Genomic DNA, 27,331 nt, shown 5'->3' on the forward strand with positions numbered 1-27,331 from the left:
GTTCTAGGGGACTGATGACATTAGAAGTCCCATAGTGCTCAGAGCCATTTGAACCATTAGAACCACCAACAGAGACATCCGGTTGACAGCGAGGTGTGTCTGTGATCCATCGATAACCTCGAATGAGAATGTCTGCACGTTCTAGTTCTGCAGGAATCTTAGCTGTATGTGGCCGCCCGACACGCGGGAGATCGAACAGGTTTGCACGATCTCGTTGCTATGATGTCAAACGTCTCGCCCAACGACTGACCGTGTTTCTGTTCACTGCCAGGTGTCCGTAGACATAATGCAAGCTTATAAATATCTGCGACGCTCTGGTTTCCTGTCAAAAGGAACTCAGCGGCAGCACTCTGCTTGGAATGTATCTCCGTTGCAGACACCACTTTGAAGACAGCGCATGATGCCGCCACCTGTAGAAAGTTCATGAAACAATAGGGGCAGAAGCGAGAACACTCCACGAGGTCCCGCAACAAATTCCGCATTTTTTAAGTCTAAATTGGTAGACATAAAATGTGTTGCATCACTAACTGAACTCCTCCTTGTAAATTTCACCCTCAGTTTCAAAGAAAAATGGTTCAAATGGCTCTGAGCGCTATGGGACTTAACATCTGAGGTTATCAGTCCCCTAGAACTTAGAACTACTTAAACCTAACTAACCTAAGGACATCACACACATCCATGCCCGAGGCAGGATTCGAACCTGCAACCGTAGCGAGTTTCAAAGAAGTTCAGACATTTTCACTGGCTGATTTAGCAGGCTAAGTGTGGTGTCACAGGTTGCCTGAGTGGTCTACAAACCAGGAATCTATGCTAGCAGTCCTGAGACTTGTGTGTGATGTCCTTAGGTTAGTTAGGTTTAAGTAGTTCTATGTTCTAGGGGACTGATGACCTCAGATGTTAAGTCCCATAGTGCTCAGAGCCATTTGAACCAAAACATTCATCATGAAGATATACAAGAAAGGACAACGCTTGATCACTGATAGTGTTGTGGTAAACATCGTGGTTCATGCACACGGTAATAGAGTGAATGAGTCCGAGACGAAAAACGCCTCAAAGGTACGACCTAAATACCTCCGGCCTCAACTACACTCCCCACACTGTGGGCCATCGGAGCACTCAACACGTTGCACCATTTGGAAAAAAGCACACCACAATGCACGCCTACTGTAGAGTTTCCATATCGTTTTGGTCGCATTGAACGCGCTCGTTTTCTAATGCTGCTGTGAGCAACGACCCTCTGCGAGGTACTCGATTTCAAATGCCCAGTGAGTGAAAGTCCCTTCACAGTGTTGCTCGGAAACTAAGTCGGGTCGACTTTTATTAATGCACGTCGGGTTTCAAACTGATTTTCATTGGCACTTCCTTTTTCCAGTCCCTGTCGGTTAGGATATTCTTACGATCACTGCACTTACCCTCTGTTGCATGACAGAGAACGGTATATCTTTCCTTGTGGACACGCTGGACATTGTGTTTATATAACAGCAAATCAGGCAGCTTCGTTGACGGTGTGGACACGTCCCAACAGTGGCTACAAATTGTAAAATGTAGCACTGTAACTCGAAGTTACTGTAGATGCTAAACAAAGTTTCAGTTAAACTTCTCCTTTGAATTTTTTTCTGACCTTTCGAAAAAGTCTGTAGCTTCTCACTCTACTCCAACACCAAGTTTTTCTGTAGACCCAAAAGAATTTTGTTTAGTCTCGATTGGGTTTTTTTGTGCTCCTTTAGCAGGTTTCGCCGGACACCGTCACTTGTGCTATCCAGTTGCATGCAGCAGGTGAGTCGATGGTGAAAACTGAGATGTCTACCCGACGGAACATCGAACCCTGGATCGTCACACACGATGCCCATGCGCTACAGCTCACTGATCAGCTGGCCAACGTCCTTGTATCAGGTACCCTGCGACCAAACAGTGATGCACTAAATTCTAATTCTCTGAAATATTTTCCGTTAACACTGTTCGTACAAAATGAGATAAATAACGATGCCATATCAGCGAGAGGGTAGACGTGTGTTACATCACGTCTTCAAGCCGCAGATGTCACGTCTTCTGTTACTATCAGAGGATAAAAATGTTTGCTGTGGCCACATGCGTGTGTGTGTCCAGAGATAAGCAAGGCCGATGTACTGGCGGAAAAAAATACTGGGAAAGAATTCTTTGTCAATTCATCGATAACGTGGCTGAATACTTTGACTTAATATTAACATTACATTGAAAGTAAAGCTTTTTCAAAATGAGTTTTTCTTATATAGCAGCAACCTACGTATTAGGAAAAAGAACGATAGAATAACATTTTGAAACTGAATCCAAACGCTATAACTTAATTTTTAAATGAGTACATTCATTTGACTGTACTGTCGTTTATTTAATTACGACCCAGGTTTAGGCCTTTTATGCTATTTTGCAGTGACTTGTCATTAACATACAGAGGGGTCCAAAAAATGTATTTACTGTTTAAAAGTCCATAACTGGCAAACTAATTGACGGAATTCTCTCATCTTTGGTAGTGTAATAGTTTCTAGTTCCGGCAATCGCCACACAAGCGTTGTATTGCGTTGTTTTGTTTTGTCAGATCACAGTCGCCAGATAGCCAGTGTTTTGTTCTTAGTTGCAACTAGTTACTCGAGAAAACATGGCTGGCGCTAGGCTTACATTCGATGAAAGGAAGTCAGTTTTGAAGTGGTATTTTAAGTACGAAAACATTAATGAGGTTCAACGGCAATGGCGAAATGAGTATCAAAAAGAGCCACCGACACGTTTAACAATTCGTCGCATTCGAGACAAATTTGAAGCCGAAGGCTGTGTTAAATATGCACACAAATAACGATCTGGGCAACCTGTAACAGCAACAAGTCCAGCTAACTTCCGTCGTGTGTTACAAGTCACTCGTTCACCACAGATGTCTGTGAGACAGTGTGCCCGTGAAACTGGAGTGAGTCGCTCAAGTGTTCGGCGAATTTTGAAGACAGCAAAGTGAAAGTACTACATCCCACGACTGCTACACGCAATGAACGAGGACGGCCCAGATCGTAGAATGGAGTACTGCGAGTGGTTTACTATCATGGTGCCCAACGATGAAGAGTTTGCACAGATGATTGTGTGTTCAGATGAGGCACAGTTCAAACTCAGTGTTATAGTAAATCGCCACAATTGCATCTACTGGGCCGCCGAATATCCGAACGTCCATGTAGACAAAGCCGTGAATTTGCCACGAGTAAACGTGTGGTGTAGGTTGTCTTACCGGGGCTTGATTGGCCATTCTTCTTTGACAGCACAGTTACCGGTGACATTTACCTTCAGAAGCTTCAGACATCCATTTTACCTGCCATCCGAGACTTGTATGGAAACGGAAGAGTTTACTTTCAACAATATGGTGCCCAAGCCCACTACCAAAATCGTTTTAGGGCGTACTTCGACGAAAATCTCCCAGGGAGATGGTTAGGACATAGAGGTGCTGTGGAGTACCCACCACGTTCCCCAGACCTCAATTCTCTGGACTTTTACCTGTGGGGAACACTAAAGGACATCGTTTATCGACAAAAGCCACGCACATTGGATGAACTTCGAGAATCCGTCGCACATTCATGTGCAAATATCCAGCTGAACACGTTGCCGTCAGTAGTTCGTGCTGCAGTTCGGCGGCATCGTTTGTGTGTGGATGTTAATGGTGACCATTCGAACACCTACAGTGATATCTTTAAGTTGGACTTTAAGCTACACTTTCACCAAAAATGAGACAACTCAGTCAATTAGTTTGCAAGTTATGGACTTTTAAACAGTGGATACTTTTTTTTTTTTTTATCCCTCTGTATATTGCAGGAGATTAAGCTTGATGTCCTGTCATAGAAGGCGGGAACCTGGGTCGCAATTAAATACGCACCAATACAGTCAAATGACGGTGTATTCATTTAAAAATTATTGTATGACTGTTCCTTAGTAACATCAAAAACTGCTCTAACGTCAATTAAGAAAGGTACATTAAACAACATCCCATGAAGAAAATCAGGTAAGATTCTTCTTCTTCTGAAAATATACCCCTGAGCAAAAAATGTACCATCAAAAAACATCTACTAAATATCGTACATGAGCAATGAAGACAGAAATAAATACCCACCAAAATTTTGGCGCCGTTATTATTGTGAAAAGGGATCTCTTTCTAATAGCTATGTCAGTTGTGATGCACAACACAAAGCTTAGAAGGGGACCTGCATCCTCACCGTCGAGAGTACAGCAAGTTGTAGCCGTGAGGAGGCTGCTGACTTCATGCTCGGAACGCCGAGTTTTAATACATAAGCACCGCGGCGAGACCATGGAGAGTTTTCCTCAAAACTGAAGTTTATAACTAATTGAACTACTTTCATTTTACAAAGGAGAATTTCGAGGATGAAGTTTAGATCCTTGGTGGCATCGGTTTTCCGACATCTTAAGAGGGAAGGGAGATGTTGGACTCTCCACCGTACACTACATTACAATGCAAACCACTGTACACAGCATTTATTCAGCTTTACCGCAGAAAACGTTGGATAACTCAGCCGCTGCGGTGGCACCAGTTCGCAGTTTCAGATAGTTGAACAGGTACAGGGCACGTCGATTCACTTCAAAGCAGCGTACTTTAGAGAAACAGCTACCTACGTCTCAATTCCCTCTGAGGGTTTCTCACGCAACGAGAACGTCAGGGCCCAAAATATGCTTTGTACCACGGCCTTGTCTCATGAGAGCACAAATTACCGAAAATTAACTAGAACATTCATAAATAGCCATCATTCCACTGCAGAGTGAAAGATTCTTTCTGGAAAGCATTTCCCAGGTTGTGGCTACGCAGTTTCTCTACAGTATCTTTTCTTCTAGAAATGTTAGTCGCGCAAGGTCTGCAGGAGAACTATGTTTGAAAGGTAGCGGAGAGGTACAAGCGGAAATTAAGCTGTGAGATGGACTCGTAAGTCGTGTCTGGCTATCTCAGCAGGTAAAATGACTGCCCGCAGGAGGTGTGGTTCCAGGTTCCAGGTTCGCGTTCCAGTTCGGCACACACCTTTAATCTACGAGGAAAATTCAGACACAGTGCACACAATGAAAGATTGATTCTGTGAAAAACTTTAGTGTGCAAAACGGTTACTTTGTGATGTCAGATTTTTCAGATGTTTTCACGTAGAAAACGTAATATCGGAGGTAATTTACCTGCCGATGAGTGTTAACTATCATGCTGGTTCTGTTCGTGCCTCGTATTCGTAGGTCCAGTTCTGAAATATGTCATGCCGTGAAGAAGAAGTTCACAGTTTTGACAGCAGGTTAATGAGTGTTGTCTTAAGAAGGGTATAATTAGGTATTCTGCAGCTCTCGGGTTTTAGACTATTGTATGCGTAAGAGTGTGGCTGTTGTGTGATATGAACAGAAAGAGACGGAGAATACCATGTGACACCGCCAGAGCGTTCCCTATCTCTGCTGCAAGTCGCGGGCTCCAGCTGTTTTGTCTCCAGTCTATTGCCAATGCTGCTTCACATGGGAACATTACTTGTGCTTCTCACTCTCTCGAGGAATGTCACGTTTGCTTCATATCATCCATAGCGGAAGCAGAAATGGAAATATGACCGTCACAGTATAACAAGGAAAGATCGTCGCTAATTTTTCAACGCGCTCCCTTTGGTGCACACTGGAGACAAATACAGCAAAAATACGCAATTCACTGGCGGGTCACGTTGCACGCTGCCCCCTGCTGCTGTGTATTGCTGAGTGATCCTCCTTGTCGTATGGACACCCACTGTGCTAGCATAAACTAATGATATTGCCTGCAGCAAGCAGTCGCTCCTGTAACTAATTCATCACAGTGGTCACCTCATGATTATATAGGCTTCATTTTAAACCAACATAAGCGAGACAGTTTCTCCAATTTGGAGCATTGTGCTACATAAACACTAAACACGTTATATTACTGCGTCATGGTGTGTAATCGACTGCTACAAACTGAGGCTGTTGCAAGCAACAGATATAACAGAGAGTAGTCCATCCTGCAGCTCATTACTGACACCAAATTCCAACACTATGCGACCTAACACAGTGTCAAAGATGTCCAGTATACATGGGTGCCACGTTGAGACAAATCAGCGACAGGAAACAAATGATTTACAAACACTTAGAAAGTAAACATTACACTGTCGAGTATTCGCTACTGTAAAACTGTCGATTCGCGACGCATAGCCCGAGAAATTCATCAACTGCATCACTGATACAACGCATAGAGTAGAAATAGCTCTCAAATGAGCATTGCGTTCTGCGTATTTGTCAACATTAAGCTGAAATTGTCATGTGATCTCGAGACGGCGCTGTTTGCTTAAGACCAGTTCACATTGGATGTCAACATCATGTCACGTGACATCAAAACATGCCGGAATGCATTTCAAATGCAACATTCACATAGGTCATCAACAGACCGTCACGTCACGCCACGGAAGATCAAGGTTTTTCGGTAGTGTCCTCTGCTAACATCTTAAGTTAGCCAATATTCATCGGACTCATTCTTGTTATAGTAATGGGTTTTGTGGGTCTTTTTTGCATTAGTGATCTCTATATTATTATTGTACTTTGTTTTCGCAGCAAATTGAAAATGTTTCATGACGGATATTTTCCCGTTGAACATTCTTACACAAGCGAGGTCAGACATCTGAAAGCGATAATTGTTTGGGTTTAACAATAACAGAACAGAGCTGACGCCCACAATGTACGTAAACAAGAAACAAGTTGATGAAGAAATTTGCATTGAATAACGTGTTAGCCGCGCGAAGTGGCAGCGCGGTTAGAGGCTGTATGTCACTAATCGTGCGGCCCCTGCCGCCGGAGGTTCGAATCCTCCCTCGTGCATGGGTGCGAGTGTTGTCCTTAGCGTTAACTTAGTTTAAGTAGTGTGTAAGTCCAGGGACCGATGACCTCAGCAGTTTGGTCCCTTAGGAATTCATACACATTTGAACATTTGTACAATAACGTGTTAACTCCTTTAACTCCTTTAAAAAAGGAGAAACATACAGATGTTTATGATGTTATTAGTTACGTGAGGAAAAAAATGTAATCGATAAGGTAAACAGTCTCCATTTATTTCTTTACCGCTATTGTTTGAGATGTTTGTGTTTATATACGTTCCCTAGCAAATTAATATCGATGATTTGAAATGTTGTTTAAGTTCTCAGAACTTTACTAAACATTACTGATCAAGAATATACATTATGAAGTTAGCTTTGGCAATTAATAAACTTTGTCGTTGTTAGTTCTCTATTCCGATACTATACTCCGACCTTATGTATCGAGGTTGGTGATTCATAGCCTTGCTTTCGCCTTTCCGTACTGGGCTAAGCGGATTAACGTGACGTGACATGACATGACAAGCAATCTAAATACACTGAAGGTAAAATCTTTTGGGTGATTGGGCCGTGTCATATTTCCTCTGAAATAATCGACGCTTCGACCCCTCTGCTGCGATCTTCTTCAGGATCTTCCCGTGTTCACTATTGCTAGAACACTGTCAGAGACTAGTGTCGCGTTCTCTTATAAACGGGAGTTTTCCCGAGTTTGTCCTGGAAAAGTGGGAGTATTACTCAAAATTATTGTGGCTACCATTGGTGGGCCATTGTCGTGGGCTAATATTCCTGTACGTGTAAATACACGCAGACATAATGGTGGCGTGACATAGTTCCCATTCAGTTTGCTCTTCATAGCCAAGAGCCCAGTTTACTCCAAGCATCAAATGCAGATTGTTATGAAGTCTAAAAAATGCCTATACTAAATCCATAGCTTCTACGATGTGAGTCTGTACTAACGATATAATGACATTCAGATTTTACAAGTGGCATTACGGAAAAACGTATCCTTTCGAATGTCACTTGACCACTTTGGCAATGTATTTTGTCAACACAAAATCAATTCTGCGCATCTGAATGCTTACTCCAGACGTATTTTTACTCTATGGTACAATAGCATAATGTACAGAATCCCCGGTTTCGCTCACTGTAACTTCAGAAACGCATGGACCCTTTGTGAGTAATGTCATCAGACAGATCAGAAAATCCCATCACTTACTAACATCACCATTACTCACACGCAACATCAATTTCATTTCCTTCTGACATTCATTAATTGTGTGCACATTTTCTGTTTCGGTCTAGCTCTGTGGACTTAGTGTTGAAAAATAATACCATAAATAGTGAAGTTAATCGAGAAAATGTTCACATAAATGTCGAGTAAACGTGGTAAAACTTAAACTGAACATACAGTTTCATCTCCGTTACGATGCCAATATATTAGAGCAAGATCGAAAATGAAGAGTGTCGAGCAGATGGTCAGCAGAGAGCTTGGCCTTATTTATAAACTATATTACTAATTACAGTGATATCACTTACATCGCTTTACTCTTCTTTCTTCAGGTGTCGAATTCTCTACTAAAAGACGGCGTTAGTCTATCGATGAGACAATACAGTGATCTGTATATTTAATTTTTTGAGTAATACAGTTTATATCACAATACTTTTAATTTTCTATCAATTAGTATTGGTTTTTTCATCCTATCCGCGGTTACAGAATGTATTTCACCAGACACGTTCCGCTTTTATAAAGTATCTCTGTGATCCATCCTGGAAATATGACATACGTTAATTCTTTACATGTTGATATTTATCAGTTAAATACACTCTTCCTTCATAACATTGGCGTACAGTTAACTGGTGTTTTTAAATCTTATTTACATATTCTGAAGTCTACCGAATTTTCCTTCGTTCTCGGTGGAGGCTGAGATCGAAGCAAATCATGTTGCACATTCACTTTTCAAAGTTCTTCTTCTTCTTGCAACCTGCTTTTCCTTATATGCACTTGTGTGTTTTCTACTTCACCTCACTTTCGTAAACTTCTCAAGAGGAACTGTAGTTCCAAATGTTCCGCACTCAGTGCAGTGTTTACGTTTATTCTGGACGACCGGTTTCAGCAAGTACAGGCCATCTTCAGATATGGATACATGAAAAACCCGTCGCAGAATTTGTTGCGCGTAATCAACAGTTGTTGCAATGAGTTTTTTGGTATCCAGATCTGAAAATGGCCTATGATTTCCAAAACTGGCTACCCAAAGGAAATGATATTTTGATGTAGACCCACTTACTCAAATACCTCTCGAATTCTGCTGTAACCATCGCTGAAACAATCACTACCTCTGCATACATTTCAACATGTGTTTGTTTGCATCCACTTGTCGTAAAACGTATTTCAGTGCCTTTATAAAATTATGAATCATTATACGTGTCCACATTAGTAACAGGGCAAAACAGATTCCGAGCACAAAAGAAAGACAGACTATTACCTCGCTTACAAAAACAGTAACAGCACATGAACAAGCAAATGAACACCATATCTACTCCCCATCCCTTAAGGAAACTCCTAACACAACATCTGTCAGTTTTTCCCAAAGTATATCAGATGCCGTGCTGGTATAACGGATGAGCACTGGACTCTGGAGGTTCCGCGTTCAATTCCCTGTAAGGGTGGGGATTTTTCATCGTTCTCGTTCCTCGAGGACGACCCCAGGTTCACTCGTCGTCAGGCTGCTATCAAATGAGTCCCGGAGATCATTCCCGGGGTTACCGGGAGGCCGGGGTAGGAGGCCCGCCACCCTCCCCCACCTCCGTGTGCTCTCCTTCATTCAGGCCAATCGGTCGATCACTGGCTTGCGCCACAGATTCTTACGTATTGTGGCATGTGAGAATAGTGTCTAAAACAGTAAGGTGTTATACAGCAGCTTGAGTGTTCAATAGATTGGTATAATTTTTCATTTCTCCTCCAGAAAGCACCAGCAGTTCGTTGTACAAGGAAAATATAATGTATGTATTTTCCGCCCTTCTGTGACTGGTTTGATACTCCTGCGCTAACCTCTTCTACATCTACATGATTACTCTGCAATTCACATTTAAGTGCTTGGCATAGGATTCATCGAACCACAATCATACTATCTCTCTACCATTCCACTCCCGAACAGCGTGCGGGAAAAACGAACACCTAAACCTTTCTGTTCGAGCTCTGACTTCTCTTATTTTATTTTGATGATCATTCCTACCTATGTAGGTTGGGCTCAACAAAATATTTTCGCATTCGTTAGAGAAAGTTGGTGACTGAAATTTCGTAAATACACTCCTGGAAATTGAAATAAGAACACCGTGAATTCATTGTCCCAGGAAGGGGAAACTTTATTGACACATTCCTGGGGTCAGATACATCACATGATCACACTGACAGAACCACAGGCACATAGACACAGGCAACAGAGCATGCACAATGTCGGCACTAGTACAGTGTATATCCACCTTTCGCAGCAATGCAGGCTGCTATTCTCCCATGGAGACGATCGTAGAGATGCTGGATGTAGTCCTGTGGAACGGCTTGCCATGCAATTTCCACCTGGCGCCTCAGTTGGACCAGCGTTCGTGCTGGACGTGCAGACCGCGTGAGACGACGCTTCATCCAGTCCCAAACATGCTCAATGGGGGACAGATCCGGAGATCTTGCTGGCCAGGGTAGTTGACTTACAACTTCTAGAGCACGTTGGGTGGCACGGGATACATGCGGACGTGCATTGTCCTGTTGGAACAGCAAGTTCCCTTGCCGGTCTAGGAATGGTAGAACGATGGGTTCGATGACGGTTTGGATGTACCGTGCACTATTCAGTGTCCCCTCGACGATCACCAGTGGTGTACGGCCAGTGTAGGAGATCGCTCCCCACACCATGATGCCGGGTGTTGGCCCTGTGTGCCTCGGTCGTATGCAGTCCTGATTGTGGCGCTCACCTGCACGGCGCCAAACACGCATACGACCATCATTGGCACCAAGGCAGAAGCGACTCTCATCGCTGAAGACGACACGTCTCCATTCGTCGCTCCATTCACGCCTGTCGCGACACCACTGGAGGCGGGCTGCACGATGTTGGGGCGTGAGCGGAAGACGGCCTAACGGTGTGCGGGACCGTAGCTCAGCTTCATGGAGACGGTTGCGAATGGTCCTCGCCGATACCCCAGGAGCAACAGTGTCCCTAATTTGCTGGGAAGTGGCGGTGCGGTCCCCTACGGCACTGCGTAGGATCCTACGGTCTTGGCGTGCATCCGTGCGTCGCTGCGGTCCGGTCCCAGGTCGACGGGCACGTGCACCTTCCGCCGATCACTGGCGACAACATCGATGTACTGTGGAGACCTCACGCCCCACGTGTTGAGCAATTCGGCGGTACGTCCACCCGGCCTCCCGCATGCCCACTATACGCCCTCGCTCAAAGTCCGTCAACTGCACATACGGTTCACGTCCACGCTGTCGCGACATGCTACCAGTGTTAAAGACTGCGATGGAGCTCCGTATGCCACGGCAAACTGGCTGACACTGACGGCGGCGGTGCACAAATGCTGCGCAGCTAGCGCCATTCGACGGCCAACACCGCGGTTCCTGGTGTGTCCGCTGTGCCGTGCGTGTGATCATTGCTTGTACAGCCCTCTCGCAGTGTCCGGAGCAAGTATGGTGGGTCTGACACACCGGTGTCAATGTGTTCTTTTTTCCATTTCCAGGAGTGTAGATCTCGCCGCGACGAAAAACGTCTTTGCTTTAATGACTTCCATCCCAACTCGCGTATCATATCTGCCACTCTCTCTCGCCTATTACGTGATAATACAAAACGAGCTGCCCTTTTTTGCACCCTTTCGATGCCCTCCGTCAATCCCACCTGGTAAGGATCCCACACCGCGCAGCAATATTCTAACAGAGGACGAAAGAGTGTAGTGTAAGCTGTCTCTTCAGTGGACTTGTTGCATTTTTTAAGTGTCCTGCCAATGAAACGCAACCTTTGGCTCCCCTTCCCCACAATATTATCTATGTGGTCTTTCCAACTGAAGTTGTTCGTAATTTTAACACCCAGGTACTTAGTTTAATTGACAGCCTTGAGAATTGTACTATTTATCGAGTAATCGAATTCCAACGGATTTCTTTTGGAACTCATGTGGATCACCTCACACTTTTCGTTATTTAGCGTCAACTGCCACCTGCCACACCATACTGCAATCTTTTCTAAATCGCTTTGCAACTGATACTGGTCTTCGGATGATCTTATTAGACGGTAAATTACGGCATCATCTGTGAACAACCTAAGAGAACTGCTCAGATTTTCACCCAGGTCATTTATATAGATCAGGAACAGCAGAGGTCCCAGGACGCTTCCCTGAGGAACACTTGATATCAGTTTTACTCGATGATTTGCCGTCTATTACTACAAACTGCGACCTTCCTGACAGGAAATCACGAATCCAGTCGCACAACTGAAACGATACCCCATAGGCCCGCAGCTTGATTACAAGTCGCTTGTTAGGAACGGTGTCAAAAGCTTTTCGGAGATCCAGAAATACGGAATCAACTTGAGATCCCCTGTCGATAGCGGCCATTACTTCGTGCGAATAAAGAGCTAGCTGCGTTGCACAAGAACGATGTTTTCTGAAACCATGCTGATTACGTATCAATAGATCGTTCCCTTCGAGGTGATTCATAATGTTTGAATACAGTATATGCTCCAAAACCCTACTGCAAATCGACGTCAATGATATAGGTCTGTAGTTCGATGGATTACTCCTACTACCCTTCTTTAACACTGGTGCGACCTGCCAAATTTTCCAATCTGTAGGTACAGATCTATCGGTGAGCGAGCGGTTCTAAATGATTGCTAAGTAGGGAGCTATTGTATCAGTGTAATCTGAAAGGAACCTAATCGGTATACAATCTGGACCTGAAGACTTGCCCGTATCAAGCGATTTGAGTTGCTTCGCAACCTCTAAGGTATCTATTTCTAAGAAACTCATGCTAGTAGCTGTTCGTGATTCAAATTCTGGAATATTCCATACGTCTTCCCTGGTGAAGGAATTTCGGAAAACTGCGTTCAATAACTCCGCTTTAGCGGCACAGTCGTCGGTAACAGTACCATCGGCACTGCGCAGAGAAGGTATTGACTGCGTTTTGCCGCTTGTGTACTTTACATACGACAAGAATTCCTTCGGATTTTCTACCAAATTTCGAGACAATGTTTCGTTGTGGAAACTATTAAATGCATCTCGCATTGAAGTCCGTGCCAAATTTCGCGCGTCTGTAAATTTTAGCCAATCTTCGTGATTTTGCGTTCTTCTGAACTTCGCATGCTCTTTCCGTTGCCTCTGCAACAGCGTTCGGACCTCTTTTGTGTACCGTGGGGGATCAGTAGCATCTCTTACCAATTTATGAGGTATGAATCTCTCAATTGCTGTTGCTACTATATCTTTGAATTTGAGCCACATTTCGTCTACATTTGCATAGTCAGTTCGGAAGGAATGGAGATTGTCTCTTAGGAAGGCTTCTAGTGACGCTTTATCCGCTTTTTTAAATAAAATTATTTTGCGTTTGTTTCGGGTGGATTTGGATGAAACGGTATCGAGCCTAGCTACAACGACCTTGTGATCACTAATCCCTGTATCAGTCATGATCCTCTCTATTAGCTCTGGATTGTTTGTGGTTAAGAGGTCAAGTGTGTTTTCGCAACCATTTACAATTCGCGTGGATTCGTGGACTAACTGCTCGAAATAATTTTCGGAGAAAGCATTTAGGACAATCTCGGAAGATGTTTTCTGCCTACCACCGGTTTTGAACAATTATTTTTGCAAACATATCGAGGGAAGGTTGAAGTCCACACCAACCGTATGAGTGGGGTATTTATTTGTTAGGAGACTCAGATTTTCTCTGAACTGTTCAGCAACTATATCATCGGAGTCTGGGGGTCGGTAGAAGGAGCCAATTATTAACTTAGTTCGGCTGTTAAGCATAACCTCCACCCATACCAATTCGCACGGAGTATCTACTTCGACTTCACTACAAGATGAACCACTACTGACAGACACAAACGCTCCACCACCAATTCTGCCTAATCTATCTTTCCTGAACACTGTCTGAGACTTCGTAAAAATTTCTGCAGAACTTATTTCAGGCTCTGTCCAGCTTTCTGTACCTATAACGATTTCAGCTTCTGTGCTTTCTATTAGCGCTTGAAGCTCAGGGACTTTCCCAGCACAAATACAACAATTTACAATTCCGACTGTTCCTTGATCCAAGCACGTCCTGTATTCGCCATGCACCCTGAGATTGCAGCCCACCTCGTACTTTCCCGAGGCCTTCTAACCTAAAAGACCGCCCAGTCCACGCCACACAGCCTCCGCTACCCGTGTAGCCGCCAGCTGAGTGTAGTGAACTCCTGACCTATTCAGCGGAACCCGAAACCCCATCACCCTATGGCGCAAGTCAAGGAATCTGCAGCAAATTAAGACATATGTTTGATACCAGGAGAATGCCGCCTTTGCTTGTGCTAGCCTGAGTTTTACGTCCTCCTTGCTTAGTCTGTCATGGATTACCTTGCTTCCAAGCTAGCAGTACTACTTGGTCTACATCGTCGTCATCAGTTTTGATATTAAGCTTCTCGCTGTTCTCATTTTTGCTATTCATTACTTTCGTCTTTTTCCTGTTTGCTCTCAATCCATACGCTGTACCCATTACAACAGTTCGATCAATAGATTCTGAAACTCTTCTTCATCTCAATGAGTACGCAATGTCATCAGCGACTCTTATCATTGATATGATTTTACCCTGAATTTTAATCCCATTCTTGAAGGTTTATTTTGTTTCCGTCGCAGCTTCTTCGATGCGTTCCTCGAAAGATTGCATCCCTTACACTCTTTAATCCGAGCGCTTCATTCCTGGTCTCCCACTCTTACTGCCCCTCTTGCTTCTCGTATATTTCCCTGTAGTTTAACCCTGTTTTGTTCAGGATTTCGCACGTTTCACCATTTTACGTTACCGTACGATTTTTCTAGGTCGACAAATTATGTGAGTGTATCTTCATGTTTCTTCGGCCTTGCATCCATTATCAAGTGCAACGTCAGAACTTCTTCTGATGCATTTATCTTTCCTAAAGCTATCAGATAGACCATCAATTTTCTTTTCCATTCGTCTGTATATTAGTTTTGACAGCAGCTTTGATGCATGATATGTTAAGCTGATTGTGTGATAGCTTTTGCACTTATATCCCACGTCCCACAGTAAACACTGTGTTCCTGACAATATTTAAATTATTTTCCAAAATTACTTACCTTCTTAGCATCTACTACCAAATGCTGCATCATAAGTGAACAGTGGTAGTTTATTGTACAACTGTGGTGATTCTGAGCAACTGCTGATTCCCAAGTGAAGCGTTTAAAGCTGTCGCATATCTGGTTTTAGTTCTCGATAATGAGCACGATGAAAACTCGCCTTTATTCACCAACATGCAGGGACAAATTCCCTGCAGAACTTCTCAAATGGACGCCGTACTGTTGCCTCTGGTAATGGACGCATCTGTAAGACGGAGACCAAGTGAAGCCATTTCCATCTCACTGACCATTGTGCGACCAGGCAAGTGGATTCCTGAGATCAATGCTCACACCTCAAGTGCCCATTAAAATGCTGTCCCGTGTTTACGATGCATAAAATGAAGAATTGCGCAACACAAGGATGACACATCCCTGTTACAACACCTAAAAGGAGACACGTTAAAGGAGACACGTTAAAGGAGACAATCTTCTATACGTTGGAAGAAGAAGATTCATGGGATTAAAATTCAGAGTGAAAGGATATGAGTGGTTAAGATTCACTGATGACTTTGCTATCATCAGTCAAAGTGAAGAAGCATTACATGATCTGTTGAATGGATTTATCTAATGGGATTGAGAGTAAAGCGAGAAAAGATAAAAGTAATGAATGTAGCAGAAATAAGAATAGCGAGGAGAATAATATCAAAATTGGTGATCACTAAGTCGATTAAATTAAGGAATTCTGGTACCTTGGAAACAAGATACACCATGACGGACGAAACGAGGTAATAAAAATATTGCTGAGGATAAGCATAGCGTTGTGTGGTAGTGAATCATGGACATCGACAAAGCATATGTATGCAAGAGACTAAATGCTCCAAAATGTATGGTTGCTTCGAGACAAGTTTTGGTCACTGTATAAAAAAACGGGATGATGATATGTAGATGGAGTCTGGTACGTCTGGAAGTTACTTGCGCATGTCTCCACAGACGTATGACAATAAGCTTTGAGAGGAAGTTTGCTTATGGACAGCAGTAAACGAGTACAGGGTGAACGATGGAAGTATGCACGTATAATTGTGCAGAAAGTATTAAATTCGCTGTAATGCTTTGAAATGTGGAAAACGTACTATGAAATGTTGAAAAAGTATTTAGAGGAAAAAAGAAGTAACTTGAAAAGTAACTTGAACAGTTACAAATACAGTGTATCTAACACACAGTTGCACTGCTGTGGAGAAGAAAGTTGTGAACTCACACGATCAATATACGTCACAGTGCCCGCAGATACTGTAGCTCCCTAACGTAAGTGGGGGCTGGCTTTGCTTACTACTGCTGAGTTAGGAATTATCACATACGATGTTTAACGTTCATGTGAAAAGCTGTATATACTATGGCATGCTCCTAGCGATCCAACACGCAGTAAATAAAATAATTATGAAATGTCATGAGATCAATATTAAAATGTGACATGCTGTTACTGTTGCAACACCTGGGAGAAACTGTATTTACTTCACCTGAGGCTCTACCTGATCCCAGTCGCTATTGCTCTCACTGAGGAGCTATGGTCACTGCAAAACTAATTTCGAAAGTAGTGGAGTTGACAAACCCACTGACACAGGGGTCACTATGCTGCGCCGTCCCGACTAACCCCTTGAAGAGTTACCACAGTACACCAGAAGAAAGTGAGCAAGTCAGGCTCAGTATTAACAATAGGAGTGCCCCAGCTCGAGCGGCTAAACCGAATTAAAATGACTCTAAAATATGGATATGTGTATGTTGTACCACCTACTAACGGCATTTATCTGTAAAACCCTCCATCTGTGTACGTGCAGTGTTCGAACTTTAATGATTCTTTAAGACCACAGAACGCTGAAGAAAAAATATCGTGGAACAGACCACCACTCCGTCTACAGGCCACAAGTGGCCTATCGGGACCAACCGGCCGCCGCGCCATCCGCAGTGGAGGACGCGGATAGGAGGGGCGTGGGGTCAGCACACCGCACTCCCGGTCGTGATGATGGTATTCTTGACCGAAGCCGCTACTATTCGGTCGATTAGCTCCTCAATTGGTATCACGAGGCTGAGGGCACCCCGAAAAATGGCAAAGCGCATGGCGGCCTGGGTGGTGACTCATCCAACTGCTGGCCACGCCCGACGGAGCTTAACTTCGGTGATCTCACGGGAACCGCTGTATCCACTGCGGCAAGGCCGTTGCCATCATGGAACAGACAGTTGTGATAAATTTAACTGTACTGTTATTCGGCAAAAAGCTACAGTACTTGTAGTGGACTGACAAGGCAGCCAGTCCACAGTGACGGGTAACCGAAAGGCACGCGTACACACACGCCGACTGGCGTTAAGTCTGAAACAGGATACGTGATGAAAGCTAAGAACGGAGCTTCTCGTATACTTAACTTTAATTCATTGTGGTACATTTCTCTTGATAATACAAGTGAGACTCTCTCCAGATATGGTTAATGCGCCTTGCTAGGACGTAGCCATGGACTTAGCTGAAGGCTATTCTAACTGTCTCTCGGCAATTGAGAGAAAGGCTTCGTACGTGTAGTCGCTAGCAATGTCGTCCGTACAACTGGGGCGAGTGCTAGTAAGTCTCTCGAGACCTGCCTTGTGGTGGCGCTCGGTCTGCGATCCTGACAGTGGCGACACGCGGGTCCGACATGTACTAATGGACCGCGGCCGATTTAAGCTACCACCTAGCAAGTGTGGTGTCTGGCGGTGACACCACAGTACTTATAGTCAAAATGTCTTTCATTCGTCATCGAAGCGCCAACGTGAAGATTCAATGAAGTAATTAAAACACAGCTCAATGTAATAGTATGCACACTTGGACAGGGGAACATGTAGACAGGCTCCATCATCTAAGGTGCGTCCTCACTCTAATAATCCAGTATCAAAAGTTACAGCGAACATATGACACATGTCTTAGAGCTGTCCAGTTCCGTAGTGTTTTAACCAGTTCATTTAAAGTCCATATTTGAAATGGCGAACAAAGTAAGAACTTATAACACAGTAACTTGTATACACGGAAATACAAGATCCAGTCACATTAATGTGACCGCTTCCTATATTCGATGTCTAAATGCAATAACCACTCACAGACTCCAGGTGGCAGCACTAGAACTGAAAGGTGTGTAAGTCCTGTCGCAATGCGGAAGAGGAGCTATTTATTTGACGTTCAAAAAGGCAAGGTCGTTGGGTTTCTGGCCGAGGGTGGAAGCATTTCCGAAACGGCCAAGTCTGAAAATTATCGTGTGGAGCAATGGTTAACGTAAACGGTGCATGGCAGAACGTCTCTGCGCAAAACCAGGGCCGGTGCACCCCGGGCCATAGTTGACAAGTGTGAACGATGGCTGCCGTGATGTGTACGGGCGAATAGACGTGCAGTTATTGGACAGCTGACCACCCAGATGAACCAAGGGGCTACCAATACAGCCTCCTCAAGGACGGTTCAACGAACTTTGCTGCGTATATGGTTACGCAACAGGCGCAAGGTTCATGCACATGCGCTGACTACTGTTCATCCGCGACGAATCACGATTTGACATCCTCTGCGTGACGACAATGTCCTTTTCAGACAAATGATGTTTTATGCTCCACCGAACAGATGGTCGTTGGCGTGTACAAGGTAAAACGTATGGAAGCAAACACCGCTGGAAGGCTCCAGGCCTGAGGAGGGTGAATGGTGTGGGGAATATTTTCGTGCCATTTCCTGGGTGACCTAGTCATTCTAGAAGGATCTGCCCTAGGAGACCTTGTCCATCACTACAAGCAGCTTGTTTCTCCTCAGCACGATGGTATCTACCAGCAGAACAATGCAACGAGTCACACAGCTCGCAGTCTGCTTGCGTGGTTCGAAGGTCATGAAACGCAGCAGATTTAAATTCAATCGAGAATCTATGGAACGTCCTCGATCGGACTCCTCGCGCTTTGAATCCTTGCGTAAGAAACCTAACGCAGTTCGTCACAGCACCGAAGCCCGTATCGCTGTCGGTTTCTTCCAGAACGGCAGTGAAGCTCTTGCTGCTCATCTTGCCGCGATCGTAGCTGTAAAAAGTGGTTATTCGGACTTCTACAGGTGTCACATTAATATGACCGGACAGTGTGTGACCCTGTTGGTACAGCATGCCAGGTGTCACATTAATATGACCGGACAGTGTGTGACCCTGTTGGTACAGCATGCTTTGTCACACATTGATTGAAGCAAACGTTTTGCTTCTTGCCAGAGAGTACCTCATTTATATCCACTGTGAAGCTACTGTTACACGATGTTCTTTCATCAGCGACTAATGCTTATGTGGTTCTTGGATTCGTTAACCTTTAACCATCGATTGTACAGGAGTGAGGGGCTTTACAGATAAAGGCTCCTGATCAGTTTTAGGTGTCATCCTGGCGTAGTTTCCAGGTAAGTGTTGGGAGATGCAAACTTCGAGTATATGTGTCACATTCCTGAAAAGCAGAGAGTAGACAGATTGGTGGCAGCTATATAAGAAATCTCAATACAAAGTACACAAATCCTTCACAATTCATTAATGTCACCGCCACTGTAGCGATGAAGGAATATTTAGGAAGTGTGAAAATTCATTGAAATTCTTAAGAATTATACCAACCATGGCAAGGTGCCACTGAAACGCTATCTAGTCACATTGGTTTGGTCGCCTGCCAAAAGCCCGAACAACCACATTTTTCTTCGTGCCATTCAGTTAGGTGAACGACTGACGTTTGGCTACATCGTTGCTCCCTACGTAAACCTCCCGAATTTTTGTTCTGAAGTATTGTCAAAGAGATAACATAAGCTCACAAGGTCTCTGATAAAGCTGGTGTTAAGTGTCGATTATAAGTCTTTCCTGATAACGAGAAATAAATGGTTATAAAGGATGTCTAGTGGGATTACATGGCTTCGTACCTGTCTAGCAACAGTTAGATCCACGTGTACGATCCTGCAGAGTTTTCAATGCCTACAGAGTCTTCAATGAAAGTTCCATTCCAAATCTATATAGTTAACCAAACATATCGGTGTCCTCCTACGCTTTCTACAGCAGTCACAGGTTAATTCAGTGGAATCAGGAAACACAAACCCTGATGCGATCCCTGAAATTTTTCTTTTCTTCTTCTAAATTTTAATGTCACAGGAAATCGATGTTTTGCGGTAATCGTTTACTTGTACTTTTTAGTTTCAGAACTTTCTACTTCACTTTTTATTGTACTGTATTGAACTGGAGAAATAGAAACGACGGAGAGGCTTCGTCCCTCCCGTAGTCCTCAGTGGTTCACAACCCCACAACAGGGTACAGCAGTCCACTCACCCCACCGCCGCCCTACACCGAACCCAGGGTTATGGTGCTGTTCGGCCCCTAGTGTCCCCTTCCCCCCCCCCCCCCCCCACCTCCTACCCCTGGGAACGTCTCATACCAGACGAGTGTAACCCTAAATGCTTGCGTAGTAGACTAATTATGGTGCATGCGTTCGTTCGTGGAGACAGTGTTTGCGCAGCAACCGCCGACATAGCGTAACGGAGGCGGAATAAAGGGGAACCATCCCGCATTCGCCGAGGCAGATGGAAAACCGCCTTAAAAACCGTCCACAGACTGGCCGGCATAGCGGACCTCGACACTAGTCCGCTGGGCAGATTCGTGCCGGGGACCGGCACGCTTTTCGTAGGGGACTTCACTTTACTCGATGCGCTGACAAACCTAACTATAAAAATATCGTTCTCAAAGGTTCCCTAATTCTTGATTCTTACAGTAGTACTCAACAGCCAACACGCAAGAAAGGATGTTGGCTGAATATAGAAGAACTATATCAGTATTATGACCTGGTCGTCAGGAGTGAACACTAATTAAACGTGTGATTCATTGCATTAGTTTATTTTTGTGAATCGATGATAGCACTTTTAGCACAACGTTATCACAGTATCATAAACTTCAGCACGTTTAGACGTTGTTCGTCATAACCCTTATGCCGAACAGAAAGTCTGTACACAAACATTTCTTTTCACTACATGAAATACAATACTTTGGTGGCAGGTACGCGCTCTTACAGCGCTACCAGCATACCACTTTGTCCGTGTCTTATATGCAGCCCAACAAGTTTCCACCAGAAGAGAATGAAACAATTCCTACATGGGAAGTGTGCTTTACCTATTCTTTACTCGGATTGTGGGCAGATAACAGGGCCTGTTATGCAAGCACTTCTGAAGAAGGGAGAAACTCTCCCCATTAAATTTATGGCATTTTTATTAGTCCAGTAATGTGACAGACTAAGCTTTCTACTTAAATGACCTTAATTTGGGATACACATTCGGTCGGTACGCTATTCCTCCTACAGCTACGTCATTACCACCACATTTACTGCCCAACTCCAACTGACAACTATAACACTCGCTGGCCGCACGCTACTAACTATCGGATTCTTGGCCTGTCCTCCACAGCTGCGAGTAAAATATGTTCATCTTTGAGTAAGGGACCGTGGATCCCTTACAAGGGCCAACTAATCACAAGGCGGATATTCTTTTACTTTTAAGTATTTGGCGTACAGTTTCGGATAGTCATCCTCGGGATTACCGACAGGATTCTTACCGCACGCTGATGTCCATCGGCGGCAAAACCCAGCTCTCTCACCTCCTCAGATAGACTTCGAACCTACCAAGAGCATGTGTGAGAGCTTTGATGTGTAAGTTGTACTGCTTTCTCACGACTTCCGCCTTGTCCAACGCACAGGGGCATAACACTCTGAATCTACGTTATTTACGTGCTTAATTAACATTTAACAGCAACATGCGACACTACGTGTTCGGGAGGCTTGTATCGTTAAATTCTCACTATAATATGAGGATCATCAAGTAACACCTTCATCATTCTCCCCTGATGTTGAACCACTGACAGATTATCATTAAATACCTCGTATATATAAAAAATATGAAAAAAATATGCATCTAGTCTGAACCGCGCATCTTACATTGTAACCAGAAAAGGTTTAATGCTAAAGGATATTTTAAATATTGCGTGCATTCCATACCGAAGAGAAACGACAGCTATTCTAGTATCACAACACAACAGGTGTCGAAATTAAAACAGTTATCACATTATGAGTAAGAAATATCTACAACAAAACGGACTATAGTAGACCACATACATATTGCGCTGACTGTGCTTCAAACACAAAAAAAGTTATCTAATTGGATACCCGATAATGTATTCTACTACATTCATTATTTGCAATTTGAAGAACACATCTCATATTCGTTGAAAACAACTGTATAATAAGTAGAGGATCGTAAAATACGTCTAGTGTTCATGTTCACTATTTACTGCAGGGGGAAAGCTTTATTCTTTGTTCCTCAGACATGTCTCACACGAAGGCTGTCCATCTTGGTCATATGTAATCCTGTGAACGTGAAAATTGCCGTCACATTACGCAGATAGGACTAAGCAACTAGGCATGAATTACTAGAGTAAGTTATAGTCAATCATTAGACGAAACATCTCTCGATCAAGGCACTGCATAATGATGTGAAACAAACTTACACAGTAATCGTATCCCATTATCGTATGCCCTCATAAGTCCCTTCATAAGATCTACAGATACACACACACACACACACATACACACACATATATTCTGAGGGCATATACGTATTTAGATCTGAAAGTACTGGGTAACATTCTGCATGTTTCCAGATATTATTTTCTTTATATGTATTTCGTTGCTATTACTTATTTGCATGTATATCATAAAAAATTTAACTCACAGCGGCGCTTCTTTAATCATACTGTTCCTGTCCTACAGTTTTTCCCTCCTTATTATTATGAAAGCATATATCCGCAATAGGAAGTTTTAACAACGTAATAAATTCTAAAGCATCGTTTGTTTTGGACGAATGATAATCGACTATTTTATCGCTATAACGCAGACAGCGTTTCTGAAGAAGAGAAATTTGTTAACATCGAGTATAGATTTAAGTGTTAGGGAGTCGTTTCTGAAAGTATTTGAATGGAGTGTAGCCACGTATGGAAGTGAAACGTGGACGATAAATAGTTTAGACAAGAAGAGAAAAGAAGCTTTCGAAATATGGTGCTACAGAAGAATGCTGAAGATTAGATGGGTAGATCACATAACTAATGGAGAGAAGAGAAATTTGTGGCACAACTTGACTAGGGATCGGTTGGTAGGGCATATTCTGAGGCATCAAGGGATCACCAATTTAGTATTGGAGGGCAGCGTGGAGGATAAAAATCGTAGAGGAAGACCAAGAGATGAATAGACTAAACAGATTCAGAAGGATGTAGGTTCCAGTAGGTACTGGGAGATGAAGAAGCTTGCACAGGATGGAGTAGCATGGAGAGCTGCATGAAAGCAGTCTCTGGAATGAAGACCACAACAACAACAACGAAGACAAAATGCAGTAGGCCTTATAGTATGTCTGCAACACCGCTCTCCGTGATAAGAGTTTCCTGAGACACAGGAAGATATGCATTAACAAGAGAAATAAGCACTCATCTGCTAGGTTTATCCTGAGACATTAATGTTCATAAAACATATCAAATGTAAGACATACTTTCATAAGTATGTGGATGTCCGCAGAATATCGTACATTGATACTGACACACTGTCAAGCTAACAAAATTAAGTAAAATATTCAGCTTGGGAAAGCCAAATTCGTTTCACAAATAGAGTTGCGGCAAGAGACGATCAAGATCTGCAAACGTTCTTCATTCAAAGGTGCCGGATAATTATAGTCATTCATCTGTAAGATCAGCGGAACATTCAGCTGAGATTTTGATGGCCACGTAGAGAAACAGTCACGTTACCGTTTCGCGGTGTGTTGTACAACGCCTTGATCAGTAGATGTTCCACGCTCAGTAAATAATTGACTACAACTTACTTTTTGAACTTCACCCGTACGCTCTGCTGCACATCGGAGCTGAGCGCGGAACTCGTCGCAGCTCCTCTCCGAATAGACGCCTAGACGAGCTGCGGGCCGTGTGACGTGGCCGGCGGGCGGCGGATAAGAGGCGGCGGGTACTCACGTGAGAGCGGGCCATGTCCGAATCCCGTGGGCGACGCCTGCCGTGTGAAACGCCGCCTCACCCGCTCACTCCCTTATCTGCCTCGCGACCTACTTGCTACAGATATCGCTCATCCTGTCACCCAAAACAAACATTTTTTCACTCGTTCGCGCATCGATAAAATGCAGCCACACAATAAAGGGCTTTTTTTACAATATATGCAGCGGTATTCGCTATATCCACTGACTCCTACACAAGGTCGCGTAAGGATTTTCGTTCACATCTGCGATAAACTCTAAAATAATACTGAAGTATATTTGAGGTTGACATACACTACTGGCCATTAAAATTGCTACACCACGAAGATGACGTGCTACAGACGCGAAATTTAACCAGCAGGAAGAAGATGCTGTCATATGCAAAAGATTAGCTTTTGAAGGCATTCACGCAAGGTTGGCTCTGGTGGCAACACCTACAACGTGCTAGCATGAGGAAAGTTTCCATCCGATTTCTCATAAACAAACAGCAGTTGACCGGCGTTGCCTGGTGAAACGTTGTTGTGATGCCTCGTGCAAGGAGGAGAAATGCGTACCATCACGTTTCCTACTTTGATAAAGGTCTGATTCTATCCTATCGCAATTGCGGTTTATCGTATCGCGACATTGCTGCTCGCGTTGGTCGAGATCCAATGAGTGTTAGCAGAATATGGAATCGGTGGGTTCAGGAGGGTAATACGGAACGCCGTGCTAGAACCCAACGGCCTCGTATCACTAGCAGTCGAGATGACAGGCATCTTATCCGCATGGCTGTAACGGATCGTGCAGCCACGTCTCGATCCCTGAGTCAACAGATGGAGACGTTTGCAAGACAACAACTATTTGCACGAACAGTTCGACGACGTTTGCAACAGCATGGACTATCAGCTCGTAGACCATGGCTGCGGTTACCCTTGACGATGCATCACAGACAGGACCGCCTGCGATGGTGCACTCAACGAGGAACCTGGGTGCACGAATGGCAAAACGTCATTTTTTCGGATGAATCCAGGTTATTTTTACAGCATCATGATGGTCGCATCCGTGTTTGGCGAGATCGCGGTAAACGCACATTGGAAGCGTGTATTCGTCAACGCCATGCTGGCGTATCACCCGGCGTGATGGTATGGGGTCCCATTGGTTACACGTCTCGGTCACCTCTTGTTCGCACTGACGGCACTTTGAACAGTGGACGTTACATCTCAGATGTGTTACGACCCGTGGCTCTACCCTTCATTCGATCCCTGCGAAAACCTACATTTCAGCAGGATAATACACGACCGCATGTTGCAGGTCCCGTACTGGCCTTTCTGGATACAGAAAATGTTCGACTGCTGCCCTGGCCAGCACATTCTCGAGATCTCTCACCAACTGAAAACGTCTGATCAATGGTGGGCGAGCAACTGGCTCGTCACAATACGCCAGTCACTGCTATCAATGAACTGTGGTATCGTGTTGAAGCTGCATGCGCAGCTGTACCTGTACACGCCATCCAAGCTCTGTTTGACTCAATTCCCAGGCGTATCAAGGCCGTTATTACAGCCAGAGGTGGTTGTTCCGGGTACTGATGTCTCAGGAACTAGGCACACAAATTGCGTGAAAATGTTATCACATATCAGTTCCAGTATAATATATTTGTCCACTGAATACCCGTTTACCGTCTGCATTTGTTCTTGGTGCAGCAGTTTTATTGGCCACTAGTGCATGTACCCATTTTACTTACTATTTATCGCGCAGAGTAACATGTGTTCTCGAACAAGATTTCAGAACATGTTGATCAGATGTTTCCACGTCCCGCACGTCTTCCCGCCCCCTGAATATCCTGCGAGTAAGAGGGCTCTGCTTGTCACTCCGCTGTACAGTACTTCGCGCTCACAAGACGACCGAACGAACTTCCCCTTCTAATGACCTTCCCTTGACCACTAGAAAAATTATTATTGCTGATCAGAGCAAAAAGAAGAAACAGACAGGCAGCCTCGCAACTTTCCGCAGCAAAATTAATTGTAACTACTGTTCCCTACTCTTAACAGGTCGTCTTTCCTTCCTAGCATTAAATGATCAAAATAAATCTGTCCTTTGGTGTTACCTTTGAATATGAAAACTGAAACTGACCTATTCATCAAAAATAAAATATTTAGTGCTGTGAATCTTAATTACTGTCATCCTGGCTGAAAAACAGTAAATTACACACATCAAAAAAAGTTTTGCATCATCTTGGTACCGAGAGTTCCGGGACCTGTACAGAAAATTGGAATCAACATAAATATCATTTCCGCTATTTTTATTCCTCATGAAAACCACACACTGCATGTTGTACCACCAAACAGCGAGACCTTCAGAGTTGGTGATCCACACTGCTGTACACAGCAGTATCTCTAATACCCAGTAGCACGTCCTCTTGCATTGATGCATGCCTGCTTTCGTCGTGGCATACTGCGAACAAGTTCATCAAGGCATTGTTGGTCCAGATTGTCCCACTCCTCAACGACGATTCGGCGTAGATCCCTCAGAGTGGTTGGTGGGTCACGTCGTCCATAAACAGCCCTTTTCAATCTATCCCAGGCATGTTCGATAGGGTTTTTTTCTGGACAAAATGCTGGCCACTCTAGTCGAGCGATGTCGTTATCCTGAAGGAAGTCAATCACAAGACGTGCACGATGGTGCCGCGAATTATCGTCCACGAAGGCGAATGCCTCGCTATTATCCTGCCGATATGGTTGCACTATCGGTTTGTGACTATTACAGCGCCATCTATCACAAAGCGAAAAAAGTGGTCCAACTAAAACAGTCATATTTCTTTACGTACTACACGAATAAGTAATAAAAAATGGCGGTTCCTATTTTTTTAAAAACGCAGTTGATAACCGTTTGACCAACGCCAGCGCCATCTAGCGGGCCAACCATAGCGCCATCTGGTTTCCCCCTTCAAACTAGACAAGTTTCGTTCTTTGTAGTTTTTTCGTTTGACGCTTATTTCGTGAGATATTTGGCCCGGTCACGATCGATGGACCACCCTGTATACATCCGTTTTTACGACCCATTCTGTGTCGGAGATGCATTACATTGTATTAACGGTCGTTCGATATTTGCAATGCCTATATCGGCTCGAAATTCTAACTGAAACCTGTAGTTCGAACTT

The 27,331-nt window shown here is 44.0% G+C and overlaps 1 protein-coding gene across 1 annotated transcript in view; it reads right to left on the reverse strand.

Moving 5' to 3' along the window:
- LOC126237762 (keratin-associated protein 16-1-like) overlaps positions 1-24,160 on the reverse strand; it is a 159,444-nt gene extending 135,284 nt beyond the window's left edge. Inside the window, exon 1 of the mRNA XM_049947747.1 lies at positions 24,034-24,160. The gene's annotated coding sequence lies outside the window, so the exon portion shown is untranslated. The remainder of the gene's footprint in view (positions 1-24,033) is intronic.
- Between the last annotated feature and the right edge of the window lie 3,171 nt (positions 24,161-27,331).

The sequence above is a fragment of the Schistocerca nitens genome, chromosome 1 (genome assembly GCF_023898315.1).
Source record: "Schistocerca nitens isolate TAMUIC-IGC-003100 chromosome 1, iqSchNite1.1, whole genome shotgun sequence".
Lineage (NCBI taxonomy): Eukaryota > Metazoa > Arthropoda > Insecta > Orthoptera > Acrididae > Schistocerca > Schistocerca nitens.